We start from the raw sequence: 17,788 nt of genomic DNA on the forward strand, positions 1-17,788 counted from the left end.
TTGCGATGAAATTACGTTTTATTGTGCAAGAGATTTTGATGAAAAATGTTCCGCCAAATGTAACATCTCAAGGAACAGTTTCCATCCTTGTTTTATTCTCTAATCTGGTATACTGCACTCCCGACAGTACCTGCAGTCTGACTCCCACATTGCAGGAGCAGAATGATGAAGCTAGCACAAAAAACTTTCAGCATGCTATCTGATACATCACTCCACTGAGTTCTTTCTGCCCATAAATAAAGAATTTCCAGGCAAGCTGTCACAGTTGCACAAGCTGGGAGGCATGAGAAGCTCCATAATGATTTTCAAGTGAATAAGGGGAAAGCCAAGGTATACAAAAGTTGGAAAAGGCTTGCTTCTTGATCTACCCTGATGCATCTTCAGGACTCGTTGACATCAAGGTACTGGGAATGAGAAGCTGCCAGGAGGACTGCTCCAATGCCTGAGCCATCGTTGGAGTGCTCAATTACAATGCTATCAGAGACTTCCTCTCCCAGTAACTCTTTCAGAGTGCTCGCCATGCAGGAGCTGAATTTTGAGTAGTGCTCATGCAACCCACCATCCATTGCAATCGCAGGCTTCAGCTTTTCCCTGTCCCTGAATGTGTCTTCTTCAGGATGCCTAAGATCCCAGCAGCAGACAGACGGGCACCACGAGTGGCCACAATATCACATAGCTCAACAACTACTTTTCTTGTTTTTAGTGAGGTATTAGATATCTGTCATACACATTGAAATTAAACGATGAGAAGTTCTAGCATTCCAAACCACAGGACGATTTCCAACATAATATTAGCCTCAATCAAATGAATGGGTAACAAGATAAGACATTCCGATGTTAGAACTAAGATAAGAAAATGAGAATTGCATACAAGTTTTTAAACAAAAGAATTAAAAAAAAAAAACCAGAGAGAAAGAGTCTCTCTGTCATTCAGATATATAAGCAGAGAATGAAATACCTCTAAGATGTCCTTTAGCTTGCTTCCAACAACTTTCAAATCAGGGGATGTGTCGTGATGCATTGCAGACATATGAGGAGTTCTACATATTTTGCAATGGAGATGTAAACATTTAGCATACTCATTATAATTGTCACAAAGACAAGCATACTCTAGACAGAACCTAATCAGGTTTTATCAGTAAAGAAATATGCCTAAACTACACAAGAACCTCAACAGGTATCATATGAAGGGAAATGTGTCTAATCAGGTCTTGTCGATACTAGTGGCTTGCTAGGGGTTGCTAGTATCTGTGGTTTACTAGTGGGTCAACTGAGGCCTACCTTGGAGAGGTTCCACATCGTCAAAGGGAAGAAAAAAAAATGCATCATATATGCATAAAGCATCTATTCAGAGAGGATGACTGTCTAAGCAGTGGATAATCTATAATTGAATACCTTAAAACAAAGGGAATTTGTAGTTTGGGTGGAACATCACCGAAAAAGGCAGCTTCTTCAGCCATCTTGTGTAATACTCTTCGTACAATCTCTCCCAAATACATGCCAGAAATTATCTTCTCAAATATCTGCAGAACAAAGTCAAAAAGGTTATGCGATATAGACCAAAAGTGTAAGCATCATAAAAGTGGAACTGATTACTAAGGGTGAAGACAGACGCCTGCTCTCCCGCATTCAAAGTCTCAGCATCAAGTGCTTGATCATACTCTGTCAGAGGCAGATGTGATGATCGGAAGTTACCCCAACATGTGCAGTTGAATATAAGAAGACGAACAATAACCTTTGGACATTAACGGTCAACCAAAATATATTAAGCTATCACAGACCATTTCTCCAGATTTAGGTAGAAGTCCATGCCACTTGGGAATTGCATGAGCCCGTTCAACATAGGCTGCATTTGTTCCAGTACCCAAGATCACTGCAGCAATGACTTCATTATTGTAGTATCTACCTACAGCTAACTTTCCAATGGTATCATTAACCTACACAATAACACAAGCACCGCATGTTAATGGGTCTCTAAATGAATATAAGGGATACCCAAATGGGAAACTGAACTACACAAACATTTTATAATTATCACTGAAAGATAAATCATAACAAGGAAAATTTCATGCAGCGCTCCAGAAAATAAAAAGTCAAAACTAAAATTACCAAAGCTGTCACGCGCATGTCAAGGCCTTTTCTTTCCATGGCTCTTGTTAATTCTCCCACAACATCTTCACCAACCTACGAAAAACCAACACAGAAACCTAGAAGGTTAAAAAAACCCGCAAAAGAACACAAAAGGTCAAAAATGGAATAAAGTAGGCTAGAAAAAACTGTGAACTATTCTTTACTATAATTAAAAATGCATTGAGATCAGCAATGCAAGCCTTTCATCCACTGTGATTCTTAGACACGGCACATTTTTAAGGTTTGTGTCCAAGTTATTGACTGTCTAAAAGATCTTCAGGAATCATGCAATCCAAGTGGTAAAATCCTATGACAAGCTCCAGTATATAATGACTGGTCATTAATAAACACGGCAATCCATTGAACCAGAAGCCAAATGCAGGTGAAACCACCAATATTCTATAAAGTTAATGCCTATGGGGCTGGATTATCAGTTGTCAGGGACAGAATTAACAATTTAACTCCATACAGATGAAGACGAGAAAGAGATAACAGAGTCTAAGAAGCGTGATGCTCAACTATAAAACCTTCAGAACAAGTTATGGTAGCTATATTGATCAGTAGCCTCCAGGTTGAACCATACATGTTTTCCAATTTGAGGGACTAACGAACATGTCTTAGAGGTGGAAAGTATTAATAAGTTTGGCTGAAAGGAAAGCTCCAAGACGAGTAACAACAGCCAACAATTATGCCCATAATTTGGCTTATATATCCTGCTGATGTAACCCTTGTACATAAGAAATACGATTATGAGAGCAATGAACAACAAAAACCAACGTCAGCACTTGAGTAAAAGTTTTTAAAAATATGCAGAATACTCATCCTAACAATCTACTGGGCAATATGATCACTGCAAGAACTGGCATTTGAAGTCGGGAGTGGGAGGGGGAATAGTTGGGAGATATCATTAGCCATAGAGAAAGGGGCAAAAAAACATTGAAAAAAATAGGGAAAAAGAAGAATAGCAGTGAGACTCCAATATAACAATTTGTATTTGCGGTGCCCACTTAGTGGGCTACCTTTGAAGACAGTGAAGCAACCGGCTTGAAAAACAATGAAGTCGCCACCAATTGATTTTTAGGGATGCAATTGGACATCCATTCTGGTCTGCGAGAAAAATGGGCAAAGGGGGTCTATTGAGCATGGGGAAGGTGTTAGGCACCCCACAACTCCCGAAATCGGTTACCTTTAAATGTTTTCCTATTTGGCTCTAATTTGTTTTTGAAAATCCCATTTTGATGGGTCTTATTGGAATGTAAATGAAAAATCCACTTGGAGTGGTTTGGAGGACAAGGTGTACGGGATCATTGGGGCCATTCCCGGCTTGGCCAAGGATTGGAGAAAACACCACTTGGAGTGGGTTTGGATATTTGAAAAAAGGGGTTGCACGGGATCATTGGGGCCATTCCCGGCTTGACCAAAGATTGGAGAAAACACCACTTGGAGTGGGTTTGGATATTTGGGAAAAGGGGCTGCACGGGATCATTGGGGTCATTCCCGGCTTGGCCAAAGATTGGAGAAAACACCACTTGGAGTGGGTTTGGATATTTGGGAAAAGGGGCTGCACGGGATCATTGGGGTCATTCCCGGCTTGGCCAAAGATTGGATAAAGCACCACTTGGAGTGGGTTTGGATATTTTTGAAGAAGGATTTTTTGAGGACTTGGTTGATGTACCAAAAGGGCCCACAATCAAGAAATATTTAATTTAAGTCTTACTCACAATTATGTTCTTCATGAGAAAAGAAAGAATCCATTTATGGCTCATTGAATGGGTCAAATATCTTTAAACCCACCGTTGAGTCCGTAAATAAATTCTCCTAATCCCTAAAAACACATTTGCTTTCCGGATCCACGAAATCCAAATGTTTTCAATGAATGCCAATGGAACCCCAATATCTTGAAGGCTCTTTGGTATTTAAAGAAAACATAAGGATTCCATAATTTAATCTTGATGTGTTTTATTAATGTGAGACGGCTTGGATTAATCCAATGACTAACGCGTTGCATTTATTTTCATTGCATTCAAACAATCCTAACATACATCTAAGCATCATAGCATAGTGTGAGAAATCAAAGTTCTAAACATGCATTCTAATGCAATCATTATTCACAAAATCAATTCCTAATTTCTATATGCTTCTAGCATCCTAAAATATCATGTATGCATTTTCTATTTTACATCCACTATTTTTGCTACACTATTACAAGACTTACATTTTACAAGAATACATGACAAATAATAAAATTAAAAATGAAATTTATACAAATGTATAAAAACCCAATATTGCCCGCGAGGCCTATTGCTTCAATCCAGCCCAAACCTTCTAAGTATCCTTCGGCCCAAGTGAGCTCAAGCCCAGTCCAAGCCCCAACATCAAACACAAAATAATGGGGGGTCAAAATTGTGCTCAAATGTCATAAAAACTCAAATCAAATTCAGTCTATATATATTATAAACATGCCCACACAACACATATATACAAATATACAAACTGGAATATATACATATACAAGCACATATACAATATATATATATAATATATATGTATATATATACACTGACAAATGCATATATACACATACAACATATTCATTCACACACGGGCACCATATATATATATATATAATATGCACTAAGACAATATATGCACCACCCATACACGCAAAAGAGATCAAAACAAACTCAAACAACATCTCAGTTCATCATTAGTATAAACAGAATACAGGCATGTAAACATCTCTAAAAACCTGAACAATATACACATGTATATAAACAGGAGCGATCCATATAAACAGATTAATATAAACAAGAGCCCATATAAACAGATCCAAAAGAGCCAATATAATCAAACAAACATGTAAACAAGAACATATAGACAATATAAACATAGGCCATCTAAACGAACATCCGAGCCAGCAACTTGGACATATAGAACAAGTAACACATGAAACCTAAGAAATCATAGAAACCAAAGAAACCAAGTCGGAGAGATACAAAGTATGAATCAAAGATGGAATCAAAGAAAAATAAAGAGATACAAAGATGTGTGCTGAATATTACCTTCAAGAGTTAAAGGAGGAGACACTCTTTTCTCTTCTTCTCTTGTTCTCCGGTTTCTCTCTTGATTTCTTCCCTATTTTCTCTTCTTTCCTCCTCCTTCCCCTTCTTCTCTCCCGATCTCCCTCCCCTTTTCTCTCCTTTCTTCTCCTTCTTCTCTCTTTTTTTCTTTTTTATTTACCCAATTTCCCCCTACTTTTTCTCTCTTTCTCCCCTACCTTTTCTCTCCTTTCTTCTCCTTTTTCTTTTCCACTTTCGGCCACTTTTTCTTTTTTTCTTTTTTTGTTATTTTTTTGTTATTTTTTAATATATTTAATATATTTTTTATTTTTTTTATTTTTGTATTTTTTTTTTGGCCGGACGAAAACCGGTTACTACAGCTGCCCCCCTTTGTATGTCTTTTATGAAATAAAAGGCAGACAAAGGTGTAGTTAACCGAATTTCGTACGGAAAGGATAAGGAAAGATGCTCGGGATCACTGTAGCCATTCCCGGCTTGACTGAAAAAGTGCTCGGGATCATTGGGGCCATTCCCGGCTTGGCCGATGCTTGAATGAAATCCCACTTGGAGTGGGTTTTGTAAATTGAAAAAAACAGTGTGCACGGGATCATAGGGCCATCCCCGGCTTGGCCAATGCTTGAATGAAATCCCACTTGGAGTGAGTTTTGTAAATTGAAAAAGACAATGTGCACGGGATCATAGGGCCATCCCCGGCTTGGCCAATGCTTGAATGAAATCCCACTTGGAGTGGGTTTTGTAAATTGAAAAAGACAATGTGCACGGGATCATAGGGCCATCCCCGGCTTGGCCAATGCTTGAATGAAATCCCACTTGGAGTGGGTTTTGTAAATTGAAAAAACAGTGTGCTCGGGATCATTGGGGCCATTCCCGGCTTGGCCAATGCTTGAATGAAATCCCACTTGGAGTGGGTGTTGTAAATTGAAAAAGACAATGTGCACGGGATCATAGGGCCATCCCCGGCTTGGCCAATGCTTGAATGAAATCCCACTTGGAGTGGGTTTTGTAAATTGAAAAAACAGTGTGCACGGGATCATTGGGGCCATTCCCGGCTTGGCCAATGCTTGAATGAAATCCCACTTGGAGTGGGTTTTGTAAATTGAAAAAACAGTGTGCTCGGGATCATTGGGCCATCCCCGGCTTGGCCAATGCTTGAATGAAATCCCACTTGGAGTGGGTTTTGTAAATTGAAAAAACAGTGTGCTCGGGATCATTGGGGCCATTCCCGGCTTGGCCAATGCTTGAATGAAATCCCACTTGGAGTGGGTTTTGTAAATTGAAAAAACAGTGTGCACGGGATCATTGGGGCCATTCCCGGCTTGGCCAAAAATTTTCTTTTTGTTTGAGAAAAAGTGCTCGGGATCACTTTAGCCATTCCCGGCTTGGTTGAAAAAGGATCTTCTATTTTTGTTTTTTTTTGTTTTTTTGTTTTTTTTTTTTTTTTTGAGAAAAGGTATTTGGGAGTTTTTGTAATCTCACCTTGACAGAAAGATGTTTCGAGCAGATGATATGCTTTGATTTGAGGAGAATGACTACGTCCAAGCTGTACCTTCTGCATAAACCTGCCATAATACAAAGAGGACAAACCATATGCAAAAATGATGCATGTAATGACCTATTTTGCTCAAATATGAATGTCTCATTAATGAGTGAATGCATGCTCTCTCAAGGCTTTGCCGTCCTTAGTCACGCGTACAGTTGCGAATTGCTAGAACAAATCTGCTTCTTTGTAGGGTTTGACCTTCTGATTATGGATTTTCGATGCATCTTCTCTATACTGATTAGCAAAAGCCTTCGCTCATTCCCAAACCCAACTCTTCAGCTATCTCTTTTCTTCTCTGCATGTGTGCCCACTTTTGAGCTCAAGGCTGCCAATTCATCTGGATTTATTTTCATTTCGTTGTGCGCGTCACATGATTATGATCTTCCCTTTCCTGCTAATGCTTACCTCGGCTTCAAGTCTTTTATTCAAATCCTTTCCAGCTTAGGATGCCAAAATCCAATCAAATTCCTAGCAAGAGTAATGTCCTAATGCATATTCCACATTTCCTGTCAAAACTTTATCAGTGATAAATTCAATAGTATAGCCATGCATGTCAATTAATGAATGCAGGTGATAAACTTTTTGGAACATGGATTGAGAATGGAGTTGGGGTATGGAAAACAGATGCCACAAGTGACAAAACTACAGAAATGAATTTCTTCACCATTTTTATTGAAAGGACGAGTGCCGATTGACAAAGGTATGTACAAGAATGTAGAGAAGTCAAAGGAAGAAGGGACAAACCCAACTTCTCCAAGATGAAATATGTAATAATTCAAAGATTCCACCAAAACTGCCCCAGTTTTGGTGTGCACCCAATTAACAATGATCAAATCTGACTCGTCTGAGACTGTCTCTGAGTCCTCCATTTTTGCCAACAAACTTCTCATTCTGTTTAACGAACAAACAAATGATAGCCTAAAGAGCATCCCGAGAACTGCCCCAGTTTTGGGTGCTTGCCCAAATAACTGTCCTCCAATCTGGCAACTACGAGGTCGATTCTGTACTCCGCACCAATGTCAATGCAAGACAAGTTAACAACCAACAGACTCATGTCTCGACCTCCTTTCTTGCAGCCATAATTAGAGTACCCGTGAGGGTTTTCACTCCAATAAAAGTTCTTGTTGTCCCTAATTTTTGCCTAGAGCGCCTTTTCAGGCTTTCACTCTAGCGGGATTTTTCTTATTTTGTCCCTAATTTTTGCCTAGAGCGCCCTTTCGGGTTTTCACTCTAGCGGGTTTTTTTTTTTTTTTTTTTTTTTTTTTTTTTTTTTTTTTAAGCATAATACTGCCTGAGAACCTCAACATTTACTGGGTGAGGCAAATCATCTCCATCCATCCTTGTCAAAATTACTGCTCCACCAGAGAATGCTTTCTTCACCACATATGGTCCCTCGTAGGTAGGAGTCCATTTTCCACGGTGATCTTTTTGAGGTGGCTGAATCATCTTTAGCACTAAATCCCCTTCTCTGAAACAACGAGGGCGCACCCTCTTGTGATGTGCTCTTATCATTCGTCTTTGATAAAGTTGTCCTCTACAAAGTGCCCCTAATCTTCTCTCCTCAATAAAATTTAGATGTTCATAACGGGCTCGGACCCACTCCGTCTCCTCCAAGTTGGCCTCCATCGCTACTCTTAGCGAAAGGATTTCTACTTCAATGGGAAGGACCGCCTCTGTCCCATATACTAAAGCAAAAGGACTTTCACCAGTGGATGTACGCACCGAAGTTCGGTACCCATATAAAGCGAAAGGAAGCTTTTCATGCCAATCTTTGTAATTCTCTGTCATCTTCTGGATGATTTTCTTGATATTTTTGTTAGCCGCCTCAACAGCCCCGTTCATCTTGGGACGATAAGGAGATGAATTATGATGCTTGATCTTGAACTGCTCGCATAAATCATTTACTATCTTGCTGTTGAAATTCGTGCCATTGTCAGTAATGATCCTTTCGGGAACCCCATAGCGACATACAATATCTTTTCTCAAGAATCGGGCGATAACGTTACTTGTCACTTTAGCATAAGAATTTGCTTCCACCCACTTTGTAAAATAATCAATTGCAACCAGGATGAAACGATGTCCGTTGGAAGCTTTGGGCTCGATAGGACCAATAACATCAATACCCCACATCGAAAAAGGCCAAGGCGCTGCTAATACTCGTAGAGGGTTTACTGGCACATGAGTTTTATCAGCATAAATTTGGCACTTATGGCATCTGATCGCATAGTTAATACAATCTCCTTCCATGGTAAGCCAATAGTAGCCTGCTCGCAATATCTTCCTTGCCATTGAATACCCACCTGCATGAGTACCACATATTCCTTCATGAATATCTTCCATAATCTGTTTGGCTCCATCAGTATCCACGCATCGAAGAAGTACAAATCCCGAGCTTCTCTTATACAACACGTCTTTATCCAAGAAAAAGGAGCTTGAGAGCCTTCGGATGGTGCGTTTGTCATTATCTGAGGCCTCTGGAGGGTATTCTCTTTTCTCCAAATACTGCTTCACATCATAATACCAGGGTTTGCCATCAGGTTCTGCTACTATATTCAAACAGTGCGCCTGAATTTTACGCTTCTCAATCTTGATAACCTCTACTTCTCCTCGAGGGTCCAAATCAAACATTGCTGCCAGAGTGGCCAAAGCATCTGCCATCTGGTTTTCTTCTCTTGGAATATGATCAAATTTCACACAGTCGAAAAACTTTATCAACTCCTTGATATGCTGATAATACGGGACTAACTTGGCATCCCTGGTTTCCCATTCGTCACACAATTGCCTGATCACCAATTGAGAGTCACCATAAACCTGAAGCTTTTTAATCCCGACATCAATAGCAGCTTGAATTCCCATGGCACAGGCCTCATACTCGGACACATTATTGGTACAGTTGAAATAAAGCTTAGCAGTAAACGGGGTAACTTTTCCTTCTGGAGAAATAAGCACAGCCCCAATCCCATTACCAACGATATTAGAAGCGCCATCAAACAACATAACCCATCCGTCCATATCTTCCCGGCTCTCCATTTCTAAGGACAAGATTTCTCCATCTGGGAACCCTGGATTCATAGGCTGAGAGTCATCAATCGCCTGTTCTGCTAAGTAATCTGCTATTGCACTTCCCTTCACTGCCTTCTGAGCAACATACAAAATATCGTATTCTGACAACAACATCTGTCATTTTGCAATCCTCCCCGAAAGAGATGGTTTTTCAAAAATATACTTGATTGGGTCCATCCTCGAGATCAACCAAGTAGTGTGATACAACATATATTGCCTGAGCCTATGCGCAACCCATGCCAATGAACAACAAGTCTTCTCCAACATGGAGTAGTTTGTCTCACAACTAGTGAATTTCTTGCTCAAGTAGTAGATTGCATGCTCTATCCTCCCGGATGAATCATGTTGCCCTAACATACACCCCATCGAATTGTCCGACACAGTCAAGTAGAGAATAAGCGGGCTCCCAGCAATCGGAGGCATCAAGACCGGTGGATTTTGTAAATACTGTTTAATTCTCTCAAAGGCACTTTGACATTCATCATTCCATTCTGATGGGTTATTCTTCCGAAGTAACTTAAAAATTGGCTCACACGTAGTTGTCAACTGTGAAATGAACCTTGCAATGTAATTGAGTTTCCCTAGGAAACCTCTGACTTCTTTCTCGGTACGAGGGGCCGGCATCTCTATAATCGCCTTCACTTTATCCGGGTCTACTTCAATACCTCTCCTACTGACAATAAAACCCAACAACTTCCCTGAGGTTGCCCCAAATGTGCATTTCGAGGGATTCAACTTCAATTGGTGCCTTCTCAACCTCTTGAACAACTTCTCCAGGTTAATCACGTGATCTTCATCCTCCTTTGACTTAGCAATCATGTCATCCACATACACCTCAATCTCTTTATGCATCATATCATGAAACAGAGTAACCATGGCTCGCTGATAAGTAGCTCCCGCATTTTTGAGACCAAATGGCATGACTTTGTAACAAAAGGTACCCCATAAAGTGATGAAAGTAGTTTTCTCCTGATCTTCCGGTGCCATCTTGATCTGGTTATATCCTGAGAATCCATCCATGAAGGAGAACGCAAAATGTTTAGCAGTGTTGTCTACTAGTATATCAATTTGGGGTAAAGGAAAGTCATCTTTCGGGCTCGCCTGATTAAGATCCCTGTAATCCACGCACATCCGAACCTTACCGTCTTTCTTCGGGACTGGTACGATATTTGCAACCCAATCAGGGTATTTTGCTACAGCAAGGAATCCTGCATCAAATTGCTTTTTTACTTCATCTCTAATCTTCAAAAGCATTTCCGGCTTCAATCTTCTCAACTTTTGCTTCACCGGCAGACAATCTGGTTTTAATGGCAATTTATGGACCACTATGTTGGTATCAAGTCCTGGCATATCTTGATATGACCATGCAAAAACGTCCTGATATTCATGCAGCAAACCTATCAATCTTTTTCTATCTCCTCCTTCAAAAGCTGCACCAATCCTAACCTCCTTTTTCTGATCTTCAGTTCCCAAGTTAACAACCTCAGTTATTTCTTTATGCGGCTGAACTATCTTCTCCTCTTGGTTAACTTGCCTTAACATTTCTGGCGACATCTCAAATTCATCCTCAGTGTCGGAATCAGATTCAACATTGTTAATGGGTGCCCCAAAATCTGGTTCATTCGGTTCATCTTTTTTATTATCATCAATTTCAGTCCTGTTAAAATGGAATGTGTGAGATTTGGATTTTTTAGAAGTGATGCGTGAAATAAGGTGAATAGATGTGAGAATTTTGAGCAAAGATTTTTATTTATGATAAGCATAGCATAATCATCAGAAACATGAGAACATGCAAAGGCCATGCTATGCGAATTCATCAAAAGATAAAGTAAAGACATGCTCATTACAAAAACCCAATCAGTGGCCGTGAGCTAAACCACAGATCATAGTGCATATGGAGATTACTCTTGAAGGCTGTTGATCGAGACTGGCAACTCAAAACTGGTCCAGTTGTTGAGCTCAAAACCTGGAGGCCGAGGGATGACATAATAAGACTTAGCAGCAAAGTTCTGACCCTCTTCTATAAAAGCAACATGAAAACCTTCCAACTGCTCACACAGCTCTCCAAAATTTGCCCCAGTTCGACTCATTTCCACTTGATCAACAGGAAGATTAAGGATCAATTTCCCTGGAATTGCCCCTGCATTGAGAGGATTGACCTTTTCCAGGAAATCTCCAAACACGAAACTGTCATAAAGCCAGGGGATTGAATTTTTCGGAACATCCTGCTCTCGGCCCTCAAAACGAGCGATCCGTTTTGCCTGTTTCTCAGCCTGGATCTGTGTCTTATCAGCTCTACTTGGCTTATACCCAAGACCCCAGCGCTCAGCTTGTTTCAATGCAACTATTGGCTTCTTTATCCCCTGCTCCTCTTTGCCTAAACCTCCCCCTGGTCGGAATCCCATCTTTAACATAATTCTTCCAATAAACTTAGCCACTTTTGATAAACGGGGCTGCACCAGAAGCTGCTCCTCCTTCACAAAACTGGCAGTAGCAATTTCAAACGACTGGAAGGAGCTTTCAATCCCCTGCAGGGGCGCATCAATATGGAGTGAGTTTGAAACGCTAGCCACCATCCATTCCGACTGGCCCTTAACAATATAAACTCTTCCTCTGTGAGCAAATTTGAGATTTTGATGTAAAGACGATGGTACAGCACCAGCAGTATGGATCCACGGTCTACCTAATAGGCAACTGTAAGTCGGCGATATATCCATCACCATAAAGGGGACATTGAATGTAACATTTGCGATCTCCAAAGGGACCTCGATCTCCCCCATTATCTCCTTCTTGGTTCCATCGAAGGCTTTAGCCACCACTAGTACTTGCTTCAAATATGATCTGTCAATTGGCAGCCTATCAAAAGTCTCCTTTGGTAGGATATTCAACGACGATCCATTGTCGATCAAAATACTTGCCACTTCAAAACCCCTACATATGGCCGAAATATGCAACGCTTTGTTATGGCCCATCCCTTCATCTGGAATTTCCTCTTCAGTAAATGATAATAAGTGAGTTGCGAGCACATTTCCGACAATCCCGTCAAAAGATTCTGTCGGTATCTTTTCTGACACATAGGCCTGATTCAACATTCTCAACAACACTTTACGGTGTGGCTCCGAACTCATGATTAATTCTAAGATGGAAATCTTTGCCGGGGTCTTTTTCAACTGGTCTACAATCATATACTCGCTTTGACGGACAATCTTCAGAAACTCCTGAATTTCTACATCAGTCACTGCTTTCTTAATTTCCTCACATACAATATGATCTTTCTTCAAATCTTTCAAATTCTCTTCCGCTCCTACAACGTCCTTGCCCTTCCTTTTCCTTTCAGCTTCCGCTCCTGACATTGGGTCACCTGACTCCTCTCGAGAATAAACCCGTCCAGTTCGGGTTATCCTACTCACCCCTGAGATATTATCCACAGCAACCTCAAGATCATTTTTCTCGTATACCCACGGAACAGCCTTATCACTTACGTAAGAAGGCTTTGAAGGATGTGGACCTTTGACAAACGGTTGATCTTCTAAAAAGTACTGCAAAACAATTGGCTTCGTCCTCCCACCAGGCCTTGGTCCTTTATAGAATTCATCCCCAATAACATTGACTGCATTCAGGCACCCTGACTTCACACCAAATACTACTTTCTTGCTATCAATCAAATCCTGCACCTTTGCTTGAAATTGAAAACAATTCTCCAGAGAATGTCCCTCAACTCCTTTGTGAAATTCACAAGTCTTCAACTCATCATAACCATCGTATCTCAACGTCAAGTCCAACTCCTCTCTTTTAATAAGTCCTTCATTTTCCAAAGCACCCAGCACCAAACTCAGAGACATAGTTACCTCCGCAATTTTCCTCCTAAAGTCATCCGAATTCTCAACAGCATTGGTACCTCCATTGCCATGGTCTGGCAGAGGATTAGTGGTTACATCGGGCTTCCTGATCCCATCAAAATTCAACCATCCAGAATTGACCATATTTTGCACAATCCTCTTGAAGGCCAGACAATTTTCAATTGAATGTCCAGGCGACTCTCCGTGATAGGCACATGTCACCTCAGGGTTATACCAAGGGGGGTAAGGTGGATTCTGGGGTTTCCCTCCCGGGATAGGTGCAATAGCTGCATTTGACAATAACTTGTCATAACATTGGGCATAAGTCATCGGTATCGAAGCGAACTGCTCTATCTGCCTTTGGGGCTTGGGATTATTTTCAAAGTTTCGGTAATTTTGGCGGGGTGGTTGGTACGCTTGCTGAGGTGGTTGGTAATTTTGGTGAGGTGGCCGGTAAGCTTGTTGAGGTGATTGGTAAGTCTGTTGTGGTGGTTGGTAAGTCTGTTGTGGTGGTCGATAAGAATACTGAGGTGGCAGGTAGGAATTTGAGTTTGGGTAGTGGCTATATGGACTCGACAGCCTAGGAGCATTGCTTCGCGGCCTGTAATCAGAAGTGGGAGACCCATAAGTGGGATTGCTGCTATAATTAACGGTATGCACCTCGTTTTCCTTCTTCTTCATCTTCCCTCCCTTCTGATACTCTGGCTTCTCAAGCATCGGGACGCTAATGCTAATATTTCCTCTTTGCATGCATCTCTCAATACGTTCCCCTGCTCGGATCATTTCTCCTAAACCTGCATGCCCCCCTCCAGCAATTTTTGAAGTATAAGGCTCTCGAAGTGCGTCAATGAATGCATTAACCAGATCTTGTTCCGCCAATGGAGGGTGCATCTGGGATGCTAAGTCTCTCCATCTATGGGCCCAATCCCGAAAACTTTCTCCTTCCTTCATGACAGTACCCTGAAGATCATAGATGGTAGGGACCTTCTCCATGTTATGCTCATACTTCTTAAGGAATAAATTAGCCAGATCCTCCCAAGTCTCAACAGTAGATGGATCTAAGCTTGTAAACCACCGAGTTGCACTCCCCGTCAAACTTTCCTGGAAAAAGTGAATCAATATCTTTTCATCATGAACATATGGCTGCATCCTCCGACAATACATGGTCAGATGATCTAGAGGGATTCCAGTACCATCAAAGAGAGTAAAAGCCGGAAGTTTGAAATCAGGAGGAATGATCAAATCCTTCACCAGACATAACTTATAGGGACTTAAAGCGCCAACAGGCCCAAATCCTTCCATTGAATTCATCCATTTTTCCATCTTTTTGTATTGCTCCATAGTAAGACCTCTTCCTTGCTCCCCTTTAGCCTCTACGGGCATGACATATGTTTTCTGCTGGCAATCCAGTGATGGAAATCCACCATCCCGGGCTGGCCCAACTACCGGCGCACTTCCTGAGAAGTTCATTGCCGCGTTGTCATAAAGCTGAAGCATGGGCTCTCCTTTCTGTGCTGAACTTTCTGCAACGCTTTTCCTTTCATAAGCTGCGACATCTGAGTAATCAACATAGCCATTTGTTCTTTCAGATCTGTAATTTCCTGGCTATGTTTCTGGATAAGCTCTTTCTGCTGTTCGTTCTCCATTGTTCTAGCAATTCGCAACTGTAATCTGGTGCGATAAGGATGACGGTGATATGAATGAATTGGTGCTTTTTCTTTTTTATGTGCCACCTTCATGATGAAAGAAACATTTATTAGTTAATCAGATCTGTTAACTATGCATATGCATGATTGTGAGTTTATGTGCTTCCTAGATTTCTTTGTAATTGGACAAGAGAACAAGATTGTCTTCTTTTATTCATTTCATTCATTCAAAGCATACAAGAAGAAACATCAGATTCAGTCCACTTGAACAACCGGAATTTCAACCATAACAGCACCTCCTGCTTGGATTGCATTCAACCTCCTCTGAAGCTCCTGTAAGTCACTTTTCAAATTTTTCAAAAATGCCCATATCTGTGTCAACTCTGACATTTCCAAAATAGGATTGGAACTCAACTTCTGCAGACGTCGTTCATAAACCTCAGCCCATTCTGATAGGGTCATCAAGCGACTCATCATCAACCTTACTTTGAATTTGGTACTTGTCTGCTCCTGTTGGACCTCCTCCAGCATTGAATGAAAATAATCATTCTGTTCCCTTAAAGTTGTGATCCCTTCCATCTGTTGCTGGTTCTCTTCAAGCATCTTATTCATCTGGTCTGTCAATCTATTCTTCTCAGCTTCTATTCTTCTTTGCTCTTCTTTGTCTAAATACATCTGCAATTGCAGTTGATAAGCGTCCTCCTTCCGAGATGCAAGTTCTTCATTTAGCCTCTGAATATGCTCCTGCATTTCTTGAAGTTCTGCTTGTGTCCTACAATGTTTTGCTGCATCCTTCTCTTTTCTTTTCTTCATCTTCTTCTGTAGCTTCGAGAACTTTTCCTTCAGTGCATCAAACTGTCCTTTTTCTACTTCTCGGGCTTCCCTCTCCCCATGGACCTTCTTTTCCAGTTTTTTGCATTTGTTCTTATATCTGTTATACTTTTCTCTCCAGGAATTCTGAGCTGTTTCTACCTCTTCAGCAATCAAGGTGTCTACTGCTTCCTCAAGCTCATTTGATGGTATTTCCAGACCTGAATTTTCATTTCCACCAGGTATCGTCTCTTTCTTTTTCATGCTAACAAAGCTATGACACTGGGTGATAGTCTTCTTCCTTCCTTGGAGCCATTGCACGTATCGATACTTCCCTTCCGGGTCTGCAGTAAGCCTTCCGCGCTCCATTATGTGGGTCCTTTTCCATGCTTCTAACACTTGGTGAGACAGATATTTCGCCTTCTCATCTCCATGCGCGAATTCAAACTCCCACAAGCCATGTGTAATTGGCGTGCATAAATTGCCAGCCTCTTGACGCAAGAACATTGCAGGTGCTTGACTGGTACCTCCCCATGGTCCCACCAAAGGCACCCAGTTGTAGTTACCACATCTGTAAAGCAAACCTTTGGGCTTGTACCATGTTGCTCGATCAAATGTCTCCTTCGGTTCTAATTCCTCTAGGAATTGTCTCCACACGTCAACAGCTGGTACATTAGATTGCATCTCGGCCATCTTGAAATTCTGAATGGGATCTCTAAGCATCCGGGTATGATCTTCAAATACAATCATCGGAGCTCCAATTCTTTTTGGGTACTTTAAGTGACTCACCAACCAGAGTCCTAATAATTGCGAACACCCCCGAAAGCTGCCTTCTCCTTGAATGCGACAATGATTAAGGGACCGGATTGTCTCGCATAACATTGCAGGTATTGGATTGGTACCATACTTGACAAGGTGAACCAATTTAATCACGTTCTTTTCTACATATCCTCCTGCACAAGGAAATAACACTGCTCCATACACTGCAAGGGCAAAAGCCATCTGCCCTTCCGGAGTTGCAAACCTCCCCTGAGCGAAACCCACAAGCCTGTCAATTGGAAACACCCAAATATTACCTTTATCCTTTCCAGGAGTCCTGGTATGCTCTATCTGTAAAAGACGGTGAACAATCTTCCTTCCATCAGTAACTTCCTCCGGATTATAAACCTTGTTCACATGTGGATCATATCCCAACAACTGCCCATATTCTTCTAATAAAGGAGACAAATCTGTTGTATTGAAAGTAAAGCAGCGATATGCAGGGTCCCAGAAATGCATAGCAGCCTGAAGAAGAGTTACCGGTGTTTTGACAGTTAATAGATGCCCAATACGTCCATAAATTTTCCCAAAATTACTGCGTGCTTCATCACTTTGTGCCTCCCAAAACTGTGCTAACCCTGGTGGTGCCTGTTCTTGAAACTGTGTCTTCCGAACAATTCCCAATGGTAAATCGTCTTTTAAACTATCTCCGAGTTCTGCCCGCAATTTCTCCAACACATCTCTAGTTTCCCACGGGTTGTCTCGTCTTATGTCACTGGTTCCTATCACTGCTTCCGCAAACATCCTCTTGTCCAATTGCAAAGAATGTGCCTAGTGAATGCATGGGGGCATGAAAAGGATGAATATAAGATATGTATGAACATGTATGAGTGATTAACAAACATGCAAGCATATATGGAC

At 41.2% G+C, this 17,788-nt stretch overlaps 1 pseudogene; it reads right to left on the minus strand.

The window, feature by feature from the left end:
* LOC119992789 overlaps positions 1 to 17,788 on the minus strand; it is a 21,744-nt pseudogene continuing 3,956 nt past the window's right edge.

The sequence above is a fragment of the Tripterygium wilfordii genome, chromosome 23 (genome assembly GCF_013401445.1).
Source record: "Tripterygium wilfordii isolate XIE 37 chromosome 23, ASM1340144v1, whole genome shotgun sequence".
Lineage (NCBI taxonomy): Eukaryota > Viridiplantae > Streptophyta > Magnoliopsida > Celastrales > Celastraceae > Tripterygium > Tripterygium wilfordii.